Source organism: Thunnus albacares, chromosome 2 (genome assembly GCF_914725855.1).
Source record: "Thunnus albacares chromosome 2, fThuAlb1.1, whole genome shotgun sequence".
Taxonomy (NCBI): domain Eukaryota; kingdom Metazoa; phylum Chordata; class Actinopteri; order Scombriformes; family Scombridae; genus Thunnus; species Thunnus albacares.
Genome location: NC_058107.1, coordinates 39,684,435 through 39,696,169, shown reverse-complemented (window position 1 = coordinate 39,696,169; position 11,735 = coordinate 39,684,435). Strand labels below are relative to the sequence as shown.

At 41.1% G+C, this 11,735-nt stretch overlaps 2 long non-coding RNA genes across 2 annotated transcripts; both read right to left on the bottom strand.

The window, feature by feature from the left end:
• Nucleotides 1–1,991: 1,991 nt before the first annotated feature.
• Nucleotides 1,992–2,389, bottom strand: LOC122969654. The gene is made up of 2 exons (XR_006399071.1): nucleotides 2,357–2,389; nucleotides 1,992–2,102 (listed from the first exon to the last, which is right to left on the bottom strand). It is a non-coding gene; the product is annotated as an uncharacterized LOC122969654 (long non-coding RNA).
• A 3,929-nt stretch (nucleotides 2,390–6,318) lies between these two features.
• Nucleotides 6,319–7,190, bottom strand: LOC122969650. Its single transcript, XR_006399070.1, has 2 exons — nucleotides 6,502–7,190; nucleotides 6,319–6,394 (listed from the first exon to the last, which is right to left on the bottom strand). It is a non-coding gene; the product is annotated as an uncharacterized LOC122969650 (long non-coding RNA).
• Between the last annotated feature and the right edge of the window lie 4,545 nt (nucleotides 7,191–11,735).

Below are 11,735 nucleotides of genomic sequence, written 5' to 3'. Positions count from 1 at the left end.
TGAGTTCTATGTAAGTCCAGCGTGAGTCCTACGTGAGTTCTATGTAAGTCCTGCGTGAGGCCTGCGTGAGTCCTACGTGAGTCCTACATGAGTTCTATGTAAGTCCTGCGTGAGTCCTACGTGAGTCCTGCGTGAGTTCTATGTAAGTCCTGCGTGAGGCCTGCGTGAGTCCTGCGTGAGTCATACGTGAGTTCTATGTAAGTCCTGCGTGAGTCCTGCATGAGTCCTGCGTGAGTCCTACATGAGTTCTATGTAAGTCCAGCATGAGTCCTACGTGAGTTCTATGTAAGTCCTGCGTGAGGCCTGCGTGAGTCCTATGTGAGTCCTACGTGAGTCCTACGTGAGTTCTATGTAAGTCCTGCGTGAGTCCTACGTGAGTCCTGCGTGAGGCCTGCGTGAGTCCTACGTGAGTTCTATGTAAGTCCCGCGTGAGGCCTGCGTGAGTCCAGCGTGAGTCCTACGTGAGTTCTATGTAAGTCCCGCGTGAGTCCAGCGTGAGTCCTGCGTGAGTCCTACGTGAGTTCTATGTAAGTCCTGCGTGAGTCCAGCGTGAGTCCTACATGAGTTCTATGTAAGTCCCGCGTGAGTCCAGCGTGAGTCCTGCGTGAGTCCTACGTGAGTTCTATGTAAGTCCTGCGTGAGGCCTGCGTAAGTCCTGCGTGAGTCCTACGTGAGTTCTATGTAAGTCCTGCGTGAGGCCTGCGTGAGTCCTGCGTGAGTCCTGCGTGAGTTCTATGTAAGTCCTGCATGAGGCCTGCGTGAGTCCTACGTGAGTCCTATGTAAGTCCTGCGTGAGGCCTGCGTGAGTCCTACGTGAGTTCTATGTAAGTCCAGCGTGAGTCCTACGTGAGTTCTATGTAAGTCCTGCGTGAGTCCTGCGTGAGTCCTGCGCGAGTCCTATGTGAGGCCTACGTGATTCCTGTGTGAGTCCTACGTGAGTCCTGCGTGAGTCCTGCGTGAGTCCTGCGTGAGTCCTGCGTTAGTCCCGCGTGAGTCCTGCGTGAGTCCTGCGTGAGTCCTGCGTGAGGCAGACACATCCAGTTCTAGCTCCAGATACTGGGTTTATGGTTATGATAGTAACTGAAATCAAACTAAATATTTCATAAAAAACACATAAATTATTTTAATAACTAATTAAATAAAATTGTTTTAATAACCTTATAATTACTGATGTGTAATATTTTATGAACTAATAATGACACCTCTCATAAATGGTCGGGCCTGCAGAGAAGGTCCTGAAGGTCCTGATGGATCTCCTCTGGTCGCTGGTTTCCATTGGACTGAACTGTAGACTTATCCAGGACGACGGCATCCTAAAGGGTAGAGAAGTTAGCTTGTTCCTGGAGGCTCATTGCTTCAAACTGAGACAATCTGCAGCTTTAAGCAACCTGCTGTGGTTCACTCACACACCCTGCAGTTCTCCTGAGCAGCTCAGTCACATCCACCTTACAAGCAACAACTACATTACTAATTAATATACTTGTTGCTTGCTGCCTAAACAAATAAGCAACTGTTTGCTAACAAGTTCAATATATCAAGTTAAAAGCTGATCATATGTCAGTGTTGTGTTCACTACTTGTTTCTGATGGAAACTATTGTGCGTGCAGTGTTGTATGAATGTCTTATTAACATGTTGATCAGCTGTTTTCTGTCTGATCTGAAGGCAGCTGAGGATGTTAATCTGTTTCCTCCTCTGCTCTCTGACTCCTCTGTATTACACATGAATGTAGGAGTTCTCTGTGTTGTGTGATCACCTCTCACTGATCAACGTTCATTTATTTCAACCAAAGCCGTTTCTACTCAAACCAAATCTGCATCATATTCCATCTGCATATATATGACAACAAATTCTACTTTTTACTCAGAAAAAACTTCATTTAAGGAATTTAGCTGCATTAACATCAAGATCAAAACAAACTATAAACAAAATAAAATATTTTGATCAAAATGTTTTGAATAAACTATAAATTTATGAGCAGCAATAAACAAAATTCTTCAGTCAGTTCTTTACTTTCTCCTTGTTTTTCTTTCAACACCATTAACGTTACATCCTGTGATTCTTCATCACTTCTGTCTCGTCTCTCCTGATTCCTTCACTCAGTCTGGAAATGTAAAAAGCTTCCTCTTAAGAGTCTGACAGAGCATGAAGCAGAACTTTAACTTGTACGGTGTTAATTACAGTAATTGTGGACAAAGGACACACAGTGTGAATACATCAGCAGTCAAGCTATCAAACTGTCAGCTACATTAACATTACTGTAATGTAAAGCAGCAGCAGATAAACTGGACGCTTAAACAACACTAATGTCAATTTATAAAACTTCTGCTTCACTGAAGAGTTTTTCTAGCTACTTACTTTGTTGTCTTTTGTCTGACAGATTATTATTTGATGCTGCACATGTCAGTTAATGTCATATATGATCCTCTGAACTCTGATTCATTCGTCTATCTCATGAAAGCGGCTCCAGTCTGCCTGCTAGCTTCAGCACGGAGGGTTCGTTTGTTTTAACACCAGCGCAGCAGGAGTGGGTGGTGGTTTGTTGGTCCGTGTTAACAGTAACAGACGTCTCCGTGTCTCATAAAAGGACACAATGTTCCAACAGAAAACAAAACAAGCGCTCCTAGAAGCTCCAACAGAAACTGTGGTAGGAAGCCAGTCTGAGCTAACAGCTGTAAATTGATGGAAAGTTTGCTTAAAGACTGTTTCAGAATTTGAGAGGTGGGTAAACGGCGTTTACGTGCGTTTAGCCTCCACTACAGCCCTCCTTGTAAGACAAAGAGCTCTCGGATTAAAAACTGCTTTTTGATCTATACTCACATTTTATTTTAGCCATTGTGAGCTTAAACAATGTTTGTATTTTAGATCGACACAAAAGGACGTTTGGTGTTAATTTATATTTGAGGAGAGAAGAAATACGTTGGTGCAACGGGGCCCTCTAGTGGTCACAGGGGTCGTACACACATGAGTAGTCTGTGTGTAGCAAGAAAAGGCCTTCATTTGAACAAACAAATGAGGAGAAAATAACATTCAGCTTCTCACAGAGGAAGAAGAATTCATCATCTCTCTGTGTTTACAGACCTGCTGGTTCAGCCAATCATCTCTGTGTCTTCTACCATGGACGGGGTCTCCGAGGCCCAGCAGCAGGGGTTTCTGGTGCGTCAGGGCTCCAACTTCACCATCAGCTGCTCCGTCCAGCCTCAGTACCCAGGAGGCTCCTTCCAGCTCACCTTCACCTCCTCCAACACAACACACAACTACACCCAGCCAGCTGTCAATCACTCTGCTGACTTCCTGTTTCCTGCTGCAGACCCCGCCCACCAAGGAAACTACAGCTGTGTTTATGGCGTCTATGTTTTTGATCATAACTTCTTCTCTGAGAGCCGTCTGCTGTCTCTCACTGTCACAGGTAAGCTGAAGCAGAGTGTGAAGCTCAGTGGAACTGAGACGTCACACTGACTTTGTTTCCATGTTTGTAAAACATGATAAAAAGTCATCAGGCAGCAGGACCGACCCAGCGACCTACAGAGAGCTGAGGCAGAATCTGATGAAGGAACTGTAAACTGTTTCCTTCCCGGCCTCTTTAATGTTATTGAACCATAACAACTGTGTTGTAGTGAAAAGTAAAAGGCAGCAAACGAGTCAGTGAAGCCAGATAAGCACTATAATGATAATAAACAGGACTTTACATGATGAGCTGAATGTCATCAGGAGAACTCAGAGCTTCACCAGGATCACATTTGATTTAACTGCATGTAAAGATGTTGATTGTTAACAATCAGTTGAATCATTTCAACCAGACAGGAGCTTTAAGGAGACAATCAGCAGACTTTCATTCATTCTTTCAAACCGGCTGTAAACACATGAGTTGTTTTTGTCCAACATCATCAGCATACAGAGGAGATCAGATGAACTTATAATCAACAAGCTGCTTCACACTTCAGTGATTTTAGGTGATTTAACGTCACTAAAGTTTCTGTTTGATGGGAGCCGTTGTTCTCATGATGTCATGTGATCTAATGTGATGACTGAATGTGTCTCGTCAGATCCAACAGTTCATATCATCAGACTGGTCGTCCTGCCGGTGACTCTGCTGTTGGTCGTCGCTGTCGTCTTTTTCATCCTGAAGGTACTGAACACATGTTTGTTGTTTAGAGGACTGGTTGAAATGAAGCACTCAGCCTGTTTATATTGAACTGAAGAGAGGAGTGATGCAGTAACTTAGATCTGTGTTGTCATGTCTCTCCAGGCCAGCAGGGGGCAGAAGTCAGGCCCACAGGAGAACATTGAGCTGGATTCTTATAACCTCGGTGTTTCCAGAGCTGAAGGAGAGCCGGCTGAAGAGAAAGGAGCTCAGGGAGCAGAGTAGGACCTCCAAGGAGCCACAAACCACCGAAGAAGAAAATCATCTTTGGTTTCATCTCTCCTCTCAGTCTCAGCCAGGTTTTTGCAGCCCAGTACGGCGAGGAATGACGTCCATACTGGTCGATTCCACAGCTTCTGATTTACATCCAGCAGCAACGCTCAGTGCCACAACAGGAAGTAGCGAGACCTTTATTAAGACCAGTAGAAGAAGAGCAGAGAGGAGATCTGATTGGACCATTTGTAACATAATTATCTGTATATAGTTATATTTTATCATCATTAACTTCTCTCATGTGAACAGCTGTAACTGTTTTAAATATTTTGATGAATCCAGAGTTTTATGGTCTCATCTGGATAAATGTTGAGTCAACAAATCATTTAAAAATCCATCCAGATGTTTGATGAGTTTATATCTTTTTTCTTCACTGTCTTTTATATACTATAAACTACTTATTCAGCTGAAATGTGTTATTGCTTCTTTTAAGAATATTTGCTTTTTGAGTTAAAGTAACTGAATAAAAGAAAAAGTTATTGAGTGAAATCAAATGTTTTATCTTTGTTTTGCTGTTTTTATGAAAAAAATCTGATGTTTGACAGAATTTAAAGCACATGTGTTTCTGCTGAATGTTCACTCATTTATTGTATGTGACAGTTTCATGCTAATAAATCAGTTTCTAATGTATCAATAACACTTTTACACTTTGTTTTATTTTGAATGTCAGACCCCCAAATATAATTAGCATTTCCATGATATTCTGGTCAGTTTAGTGCACCTCTCCCTCTCTACACTGAAAATCAAATTATACAATTATTGTTTGATTTGTGACAATAAAAGAAAAAGACAGAAACAAAGTGTTAAAACTGCACTTATAAGGACACAATCAGATGTGTTGATGTCTAACTGTTGGTGCAGCAGTTTGACTTCCTGCTCAGCTGATACAACACATGACACCTGTGTGATGTCACTGATGTCAGGTGAGTCCATCATGAGAGAATCCAGAGCGAAACACACAGGAGACAAAGTGAACACATCAGATCACATCAGCTTTCTGCTCGGCTTCTCATTTACTGTCAGCGTGCAGCAGATAATGATTCACATCAGGGTTTCAAACCTCCACCAAACGCTCTGTTGAAAGCAGTTAGTTTGACTTTAAAGTGTGTTTAGTTGCAGCAGCAGACTGAAGGAAACATCTTAACCAGCAGAGTGTGAAGAGAAAACCAACCAAAACCTTCTCACACAGTGACGTTCTCTCCTTCTGCAGCCAACAACATCCAAAGCAACTTGAGACAGTTTGACTTTCTGTGTCCTCTTTGTTCATTTGTATTATTTTGTTAGAGGTGTCGGCCAGGTCTCTCTCCTCACATTTAACATTTGTCACTCAGGTTTTGTTTGTTTTGTGTTTTTTTAAAATGTTTAAGTCAAACCTCAGAAAAAGATGCACATAAAGCAGAATGTACAGTCTTTGTACCTTCATCTCAATGGATTTCCTGTTCTGAAGCACAGGGTTTATATAGAATACAGAATGTAGAAATAGAATTTATTTTAAAAAGGCTCGAAATTCTTTCATGTTTTTATTTGCAAGTTTCATTTTTCTTGATAAGGTGTCTCCTGTAGGGTTAATATAAACCCTAATCCTTCAACATTATTAACAACAGCTACAATATTAACAGTTCAGTTATACGTCGGCTGTGTCTATAAATAAGCACAGACACAGTGGTCTGCCTACAGTATGCTTAGCAATCTCCCAACTATTTTATTAAACTTAACAGCCTCTCGTGTAATTTGTCAAACTGCAAAATGATCGCAAGTCCTCTGTTAATATATCAAATCCACTAATCTGTCAACAGCAGCCTCGTCCAAAAACTATAGACTTCAGATCATTTATCATCATTGATGAACCTGACAAAGAAGATTATGTCATTTTTAAACAGTACTTTGCCTTAAACATCATCACAATACCTGCTAGTTTTCCCTTTAGCGAGGTGCATGAAGTCCCGCTGCAGAGAATGACTGACATCCTCACTGACGACCTGCATGATGAGACGACAGATTACATTTTCATTTTTATTTTGACCCCATAACAGCGTGTTGACATGTAAATATAAATGCAACAGACGGGGGGCGCTGTTTCACTTACTGCATTTGAATACTGTCCACCGTACAGCAGGTTACGTCTTTAAAGATGAAAGTTCAAATGCTGTTTTCATTTTCAAATTGAAGAAAAATGCATTTTAATTTTAATTGTGAGGTAAATATTGATGCATAAATGGAAAATCAGGTTACATTGTTTATATTGCATTTTAATTTTCAAATTTGAATAACATTTGAATATTGTCCACAGTACAGCAAGTACGACTTTGAAAAATTAAATGTCAAACAACTTTTCCATTTTCATTTTAGTAGTTTTATTTAATTTTAATATGTCCATCTAGTATGTCAACATAACAATGCAAATTGTATTATTGCATTTTCATTTTCATTTTTACTCAAATAACACATACATACAGTATTATAATGCTATTATGGAATTACATTTTCATTTTCAAGTTTACATGATCATGTCCCCCATAGGCTTCCATACAGCTCACTCAGAAATATTTACATATAATCTCCAATATTATAGGAATGATGTTCCATCAGTGGACCAATCACATCATAACTGATAGAGATCATTATTCATTGATCCTTCATGTCCAAAGCTTCATACTGATTGTTTAAATTTAAACTGAGATTAAACATTATGTGTATTAAAGATTAGAGGTCAGCAGCTGCTCTAACAAACTGACAGAGTCTCAGAGTTATAACAGAAGGACGTGAAGAGGTTTGATTCTGAGCTTACAATTACAATTTACCATTTCACTTAGCAGACGCTTTTATTCAAAGCGACATACATCTGAGACTGATTCAACACCAACAGGGATCCAGTCAGGAGACAACAACACAAGTAAGTGACGTAAAGCTCAAGTTTGAGTCTGATAGGACGCAGATGCCAACAGGCAGCGCACAGAGGCAACGCATAGAGTACATAGAAGCAGCTTTATTTATTTATGTATTTTATTTTTGTCTTTTTGTTTTTTCTCTACCTTCAGTTCATCAGGTGCAGAAATGTTTTCTGGGTCTTTAGTCTTCTCTTAAAGACTGAGAGGGACTCTGCAGATCAAACAGAGTTTGGTAACTTGTTCCACCACCAGGGAACTAGAGAAGGGTCTAGCTGGTGACTTAGGGTCCTGTTGTGGTACCAGGCGCCTTTCATTGGCAGAGCGTAGTGAGCAGGAGGGAGTGTAGACCTGAATGATGGAGTTCAGGTATGCGGGAGCTGTTTTAGTTGCTGTTTTGTAAGCGAGTGTCAGGGTTTTGAATTTGATGCGGGCAGCAACTGGGAGCCAGTGGAGGGATATGAACAGCAGGGTGACATGTGCTGTTTTGGGCTGATTGAAGACCAGATGTGCCGCTGCATTCTGGATCATCTGCAGAGGTTTGAGTGTACATGCAGGGAGGCCAGTAAGGAGTTGCAGTAGTCAATGCGTGATATTACGAGAGTCTGTAGCAGGAGTTGTGCTGCCTGCTCAGACAGGTAGAGTCTGATCTTCCTGATGTTGTACAGGACAAACCAACACGACTGAGCAACTGAAGCCACGTGAACCTTAAAGATTAGTTGGTCATCGATCATGACACCCAAGTTACAGGCAGACTTTGTGGGCATGAGTTGGGTTGATTCCAGCTGGATGCTGATGTTTTGTTGTATGGAGGGACTGGCTGGGATGGTAAGGCTCAAACTCTGTCTTAGAGAGGTTGAGTTGAAGGTGACATGTTATCTTATCATATCCTATTGTATAGTATCGTATATTATTGTTTCGTATTGTATCGTATCGTACGTTATTGTATTGTATCACGTATCACTGTTGCTCGTCACCAGTGTTTTCTCTGTAAAACTAGAACTCTTTATGTGCATCTTAACCAACATATTTCCATTTCCTGTTATGTGACCGGCCTGCTGTGATTGGTTGTCTGTTGCAGGTGGTCCAGCCCATCAGTCCGGTCTCTGTCAGGGAGACTCGGTCCTGCAGCTGAACGGACTGCCTGTGGAAACCTGGAAGTGTGTCGACCTGGCCCACGCCATCAGGTCATCAGATAGCCAATGCAACAGCTGGCTTGTTGTAGCAGCCTGAAGGACTCTTTATACATCTATGGAAGGACTGTTAAGGACTGTTAAGCTAATGGGAGAAATGATCTGGACTGTGCAGCGCAGCAGCAGCAGGACACCGCCAGGGAGGCTGGAGAGAGAAGCAACTGGAGAAACAACCAGGAGAGTTAGCTTGTTTGTCATTGTTGCTAATGATATCAGACTGGTTAACCAGCAGCCATTAAGTTCTGTTAACTAACAAATAAGATGACCAACAGTCACAAATGGATGTTATAATATGAATACTTCATCTCCATGATAGAAAGAAGAAGACATCAGATAACGTGAGTCAGATACAGCTTCTCTCTCTCTGTCTCTTGGGTCGCTAATTTCATCTCTGATGGTTAAATGTCTTTCTGTGTGGCTGTTGTGTGAATTTATCTCCTTAACAAGAATGCAGCAGAGATATATATATAATGTGTTGTGGGTAGTTTGCTTGTTGAAGTAACAGTGAGCTGTCTGGACTCACTCATTGTGGAATCATGTGGAATTGATCTCGTTTTTAATGGAGTGTTTGTTCAGTCACCTGTTGATTTTGTGTGATTAGTGAATGAGTGCAGGAGGTCTGGCTGCTCCCCCACGGTTCAGCAGGCATATGAACTGTGGATTAATTGCAAAATTTAATGTCTCATTTAAGACAAAGTAAACAAACTGCTGTAAGTACAAGTCATGGGCAGACAGCATGTCGCTAACAGGGATTTTGAAGAGCAACGATCCAACCAGCATCTAACGAGTCCGAAGTGACGACTGTAGGTGTGTTTACACGCTGTTTGATGTGCTGCAGCTGAGCAGCTAATTAGCATCTAGCTGCTAACTGACGTTAGCGGTGAATGTTTATTTGATGGCTCGTTCAACAAGCTGCAGGACGAGACGTGTGTTCAAGTTTTTAAGTTATCATCAAGTTTTGATGATGTGGACAGAGGCTGTTTCATTCACTACCGTATTTAAAAGAGGAAGGTATCATGCTTCATATTGCAATAACTCAGCATTGAATATTTCATATATTTTATTTTATTTTATTTAAGCATTGGACATCTTAAATGTTGTTTGTCTTGAATGTTTTCATTTAAGACCATGGGCAAAAGTTCATTGCTGTTTCGTGCTGTAAGAGTGTTACAGAATAAATAGAAAAAGTTTTATTGTCTCCCCCTTTTTTTTATGCTGATCCAAAAAATGATCCGTGACTCAAATCCGATACAATGCAAACCGTTAGTTTTGTGATCTGTTGCACCCCTAGTGTTAACATGTCAGCTTTGTAGACTATATTTTGTATGTCGTGCACATAGATCAGAGTGTGTAAATCATGTATTTGATAAGTGCATTAATACTTTCTGATGTGAACCTACACTTTTAGATCTGTGAATGTTTTTAGTGTTCAGTCTTTCTAGTGTTCAGCACTGATCTGAACCTGTATCACATTATAAGCTTTCTGGTACTTTATATATTTCTGTACACTAAGAAAATACACAGGAAACACATGTAAATCATGTGATTCACACACACACAAACACAAACACACAGACACACTCACACACAAACACGCACACAAACACACACTGACACACACACAGACACACACACACAAACACAGGCCAGACCAAACAGTCCACAACTTACCTTTAAATATACTTACCTACCTTAACACCTACCTCATCTCTCATGGGTGTCAGGATTTTTCAAAAAAGTAACTCCATGAGTGGTACGAATAGACTCCAAATGACCTGAAACGTGCTCCTAAATACTTTCTGCGTGCTCGATTTTGGCCTCCACACTGAAATTTTCATCCCATTCATTTCCAATGGGGAGGACATTTTGCTCTATAACTCGGGAACCAAAAGTCGTAGAGACTCGGGAGTGGGTGGCGTCAGACCTAATTTGGGGGCTCTGAACGCACCAGTCTTGGACCCATGTCTCTATGACCTTCCGTTGCTGAGATACAGCCATTTCAAAAAGCGGAAGTGACATATCTCAGGACCGGAAGCTCGCACATGCTCATGGGTGGCACTGTTGGAAAGGCCGTTCCTGAATTAGTGGGGATGGAGCTTGGTTCCAAGTCTCTATGACCTCCCTATCAAAAGTTATTCACGTTTGTCCCGTTTTGTCCAGTGAGACAAACCTCGTTTTACCCCCATACCTACCGTAACCCTAACCCTAACCCCCTAACCCTAACACCAACCCCAACCCCTAACCCTAACCCCAACCCCCTAACCTCTAACCCTAACTCTAACCCCACCCTAACCCTAACCCCCTAACCCTAACCAGGGCCAGTCAAAACTGTTTTGCTACTGAAAAAAAATCTGATGTCATTATCAACACTCAATGGAAATGAAGTCACCTGTTTAACATCTTTGGTGCAGTCAGATGCCCAGGCTGCATGGTGAGGACGTGCTTCAGTTGAAACTTTGTGTACAGAAAGGGAAAAATATCATTAAATAACCAGTAAGACACAATAAGACTGTACCTGTTAATACGTAGTGAGTTAACAACACAATTATCTATACAGGAGAATGATAGGAGTAAACTATTACTAGGGAAACTCAAGTTCATGTAAAAATACTTGGTGACTGACCAAAGCTCTATTCATTATTACTCTACACGGTGCACCTGTTTTCACCTACTACAACTACTGCCACTACTAACATCAAGTTAGTACAAAATGGCAGAGTTTGTTTTTCTGGGTGAAATTAAACTTACAAAAAATACTGTAAATTAAGTATGACAACACATGTACCATAGTTTTTTCCCATCGTAGAGAAATTCAAACATGAAAACCTTCAGGGCATCGTGGTACAGTCTTAGCCTGTTTTCTTGTTCCTGTTTGATTTCCAATCGATATTCAATAAGAAAGTCTCCCTTCTGAAAGTGGCGGCAACTGAACACTCCTCGACCTAACGAAGAACAGAAGATGTGTCAGAAATATGCAGAGATTAAAGCAATAATTAAAAGTATACCTGTGCTAAAGACTAACAAATGGCAACTCACCTTTAAATGAATTAATACATTTTATATTGAATCCATCCTCGTCCTTGCCCAAGGATGAAAAATATGCTGCCTCTTCTTTAGGTTTAATCTTCACTCTCTGTGGCCTCATTGCTGACATCTCATGCTAAAGATGATGATGACTTCAGTAAAGATATAGAAAAAAATCTGATCAGTTTACCTATCATAGTTTGTTAACAACTTACTGC